The sequence below is a fragment of the Hetaerina americana genome, unplaced genomic scaffold, assembly GCF_022747635.1.
Source record: "Hetaerina americana unplaced genomic scaffold, ioHetAmer1.1.p SCAF_15, whole genome shotgun sequence".
NCBI classification, from domain to species: Eukaryota; Metazoa; Arthropoda; class Insecta; order Odonata; family Calopterygidae; genus Hetaerina; species Hetaerina americana.
Genome location: NW_027286625.1, coordinates 10,775,782 through 10,780,009, shown reverse-complemented (window position 1 = coordinate 10,780,009; position 4,228 = coordinate 10,775,782). Strand labels below are relative to the sequence as shown.

At 40.4% G+C, this 4,228-nt stretch overlaps 1 non-coding gene across 1 annotated transcript; it reads right to left on the bottom strand.

Annotated features, from left to right (window-relative positions):
* Positions 1-3,640: 3,640 nt before the first annotated feature.
* On the bottom strand, positions 3,641-3,713 carry TRNAA-AGC (transfer RNA alanine (anticodon AGC)). The gene has a single exon. It is a non-coding gene; the product is annotated as a tRNA-Ala (tRNA).
* Positions 3,714-4,228: the final 515 nt, after the last annotated feature.

Genomic DNA, 4,228 nt, shown 5'->3' with positions numbered 1-4,228 from the left:
CAGTGTCACCGAAGAAACCTTAACCGAGGTCCTGGGTCGGATTTCCCGCCTCGTGCGGCATACGAGGGGTGTTCAAAAAGTCACGGGAATATTGTTATTTTGCATAGTGCACCGTGAGTTCTTGGCACAAGGTCTAACGATCAATGAAGAGTGCTACTTACATCCTCAACCCCGTTTGTGTGAAGCAATCCAAAAAAGAAAATCTCGTTCTTGTGCTGTAACAAGTCATGGGTTCGGCTCAAAGATAATGCACCTACTCAAAGTTCTCACTGTTTGCTCGTGAATTTTCGACCAAAAACAGCGCTGTTATGATGTCCCAGCCTCCGTATTCGTCAGAAATAGCCCCGTGTGATATTTTTCTGTTCACAAAATTGAAGAGAACCTTGAAGGGGCCGTCGTTTTACAAAAATAGGCGAGATTAAAAACGCATCGCTGAAACAGCTAAAAGCTATACCAAATATCGAGTTCCAGAAGTGTTTCGAAGTTTGGAAAAAGCGCTGGAATGAAGAGTATGATAAATATCTAATGGGGACTACTTCGAAAGGGATAACATTTGTGTTGAGGAACAAATAAACATCTTTCAAATAAACTCAAATTCTCTTTATTTATTGATCCCACCTCATATGTGGGCGATTGCGAAACATTTCCGAGAGCCTACTTTCGTGAATGAATGTTGCCGAGGTCCTAGTCCCAGCCCGACCTTGGGTGAAGGGTTTTCAACCCCGCAACTCGTTTAGGAGAGAGAAAAAATTGGAGTCCATATGTAATACCTTGATCAAAAAGTTCCCGGAATAACCACCGTGTGGCGCTCCCATCGTTCCGATTTGAGTTCTGTTTTTTTTGTTAAATTGGTACATCTGTTGTTGATATTCCCTTTAAATCTTAGTGTCATAACTTGACATTTGCAAAAGTTACGGTCGGTTTTCGGTATGTCCATCAGTGCTTCCTGCGATTTTTCCATTACTTCCTCTTGGCTGCTAAAACGCGTTCCCCGTAATGGTTTTTTAACTCGATTGAACAGAAAGAAGTCACAGGGAGCCAAATCAGGTGAATTCGGTGGCTGTTGGATGGTATTTGTTGCATTTCTCGTCAAAAAATTACGAATAATGATAGCAGTGTGCGACGGTGCGTTATCATGGTGCAAAATCCACGAGTTTTCTGCCCACATTTCTGGTCTCTTTCGGCGAATTGCTTCACGCAAACGTCTCATAACGCCCAAATAATACTCTTTGTTTACTGTCTGGCCTTCTGGCAAAAATTCATGATGCACTACACCGTTGTAATCCATGAAAACCGTCAGCATTGCCTTCTTTTTTGACTGAAAACGACGTGGTTTTTTTGGTCTCGGCTCATTTGGTGAACGCCATTCACTTGCCTGATGTCTGGATTGCGTGTCGTACTCATAAACCCACGTCTCGTCTCCAGTAATGATCCTTTTGATGAATGTGGGATCGGATTCAGCCTCGCAAATCATGTCTTTTGCGACGTCAACACGGTCTCTTTTTTGCATGAAATTGAGGTCTTTTGGCACCAACTTTGCTGCTACACGACGGAAACCCAAATCATTAACCACAATGTCTTGGGCGGATCCATAGGCAATGTTCAAGTCCTCCACTATTTCTCTGATGGTTAATTTGCGGTTATTGACCAACATTTCTTTTACTTTATCAATTTTTTCACCGACTTTCGATGTCGATGGTCTGCCACTGCGTTCATCATCTTCGATTGACTCACGACCACTTCTGAACCGCTCGTGCCACTGGTAAACGACCGTTTTTTTTAGAGAATCGTTGCCGAAACACTTTTCCAACATTTCCAACGTCCGTGCGCCACTAAATCCGTTTTTTACGCAAAATTTAATACAAGTTCGTTGTTGCGAATTTAAATCCATTTCTGAAATTGTAAAAAATCGCCAACACACACAGAGATAGATGTACTCTTGGCTACGTAACTTTTGCAAATGTCAAGTTATGACACTAAGATTTAAAGGGAATATCAACAACAGATGTACCAATTTAACAAAAAAAACAGAACTCAAATCGGAACGATGGGAGCGCCACGCGGTGGTTATTCCGGGAACTTTTTGATCAAGGTACCCTTCGCTGGATTCTTTTATTCCTTCCCTCCGTTTGGTAAAGTCTCATCTCTCCGCCCCCGCTCTCTCTCTCTCTCTCCCGTCATTCTGTCCATCACTTCCCACCATCTTTTCGCAAGTTGTCGAAGATATCTCATTTCGGCGAACGTTTCCTGGAGAGCCTAGTCGTGATATGAAGCTCGTCCCGTCTTCTTGGGCCTGGTTTTTTTTTATTCCACGTAATCCGTAGTTTATGGAGTTTTTGATTTCCACGAAGGTCGCGAGATGTCGTCGTTGAGCGTTCGAGGAACCATTCTGAAACTACGCGTATTTCAGGAGGTAAGAGTGATGATTTCCTGCCTGGCCCGTGATTTCAAATCCCGAAGATGTTCATACTATTCCTATTGTTTTCATAAGTCTGACGCTTTTGAACCACCTAAAATATCCGGGAACTTCGAAGGCAAAGAAAAAAATAATAATATTCTCTATAAAATATATGAAAAGGTAATGAATATTCTTTCCTTTTTGTATAATATTAATTATAGAAATCTTAATATTACGTCATTAATATCCCATGCTTAATGCAATTCTCACAATTTTTCATTGGAGGATTTTGTCAATCTCATATTATTTGTTAGGCAATTCAGCATCCATATCGTATTTTTTCTAACTCATTTTGTATGGTCTCTAGTTCATGCATTAGTTCTGTATTTCTGTAGGTAGGATTCCCCATGCCGCAATTTTCTTATCGAAGACCCGATCGAGTCTTTAAGTATTGATGATTTCAATAGCTAAGGGAGTGGTTGTGTCATCATATTTTTTTCCATAGCAGAAGATACATTTCTTGAGGAAAAGTTCGAAATGTTCACTAAAGATTGTTTTTCGTGATGTGCCCTAGTTGGCCACCATCGTATCATCCTCCCATTCTATATCGGGTGAATATTTATCACCATCACCATTAAATGGTATAATCACATCAAATACCGAGATATTTGTCATTTTCTTTTAGAATGAAGTACGTAGTACACTTTCCAATTGTATCGCTCTCAATTCATTTCATAATTAATACTATATGCGTAAAAAGTACCCTAGTTAACTTCATGAAACTGCGAGCGAACCTCAAGGGGTTACAATACAACAATTTGTGAGTGTAAAAATCCAGGCCTTAAATAAAATAAATAATAAATATCTGGCAACAATTTTTGGAATTCTAAGATTTAAATGTGATTAAACTCAGACTTAGCGTTTCCTCATTTAAAAAAAATCTAATTATTACGCATTGTAACATATATAATAATAAAACATACCTTATTTTACTTAATCAATAGCTAAAATAATGAATTGCAACCCCGTGGGAATAGCTGCCTTAGATTCATTATGGAGTCAGTGGTTTTGATAATCATGCAGGTAAAGAAACTAGACGAAAAATTGGAATTAATATAGTCTCTTGCAACGAGGTAATCCCAATCCGGTAGGGTTAAAAATAATGTCTGAAATAAGATTAAAATCGGGAAAAAATTGTCAAAATACTAAGCAAAAGAAACTACGGTCGGGTTGAAAAAAATCTGGAGGCGCCGGGTATCGATCCCGGTACCTCTCACATGCTAAGCGAGCGCTCTACCATCTGAGCTACGCCCCCAGTTGATAGAGAGGTGTTTGAATACCGTTGTCTTTTGGGATTTCGATGCCCTCGGGGGCTATTGTGGGAATTCAGGTCAGGTTGGAAAGTGCGACGGACCGAGGGGGGGAAATTCATAGTTTGAGGGGTGGTCTCGGGGCGTAGCCGTTGTAGGCAGTTTCGCAACGTTGTCGTCCCACGGAAGGCGGTCGGTGGTGGACGTTTCGATTGACCGATTCTGAGTTAAGTTAGATTGCCAATATGCGAATTCCCACGTGTTCGCTTGTTGTTTGAATCTAGTATGTGAATGAGTGTAATAGGAATCGGATAGAAGTACGACTACGCTACTGTTAAAGGAGGAGCTAGCTATTAAGAAAGGGCACGAAACAGTAATCATAAGGTTATGACACTATTGTATTTTATGTTTGGCGATCATTTGGTTTGAATATTCTAAAGAGAAGTATCTCTTTGTGGAATTATTCTTTCCACAGATTTTCAGTAGAACTAGCAGACATGGTTTAGCGTAGCCAGCAAAC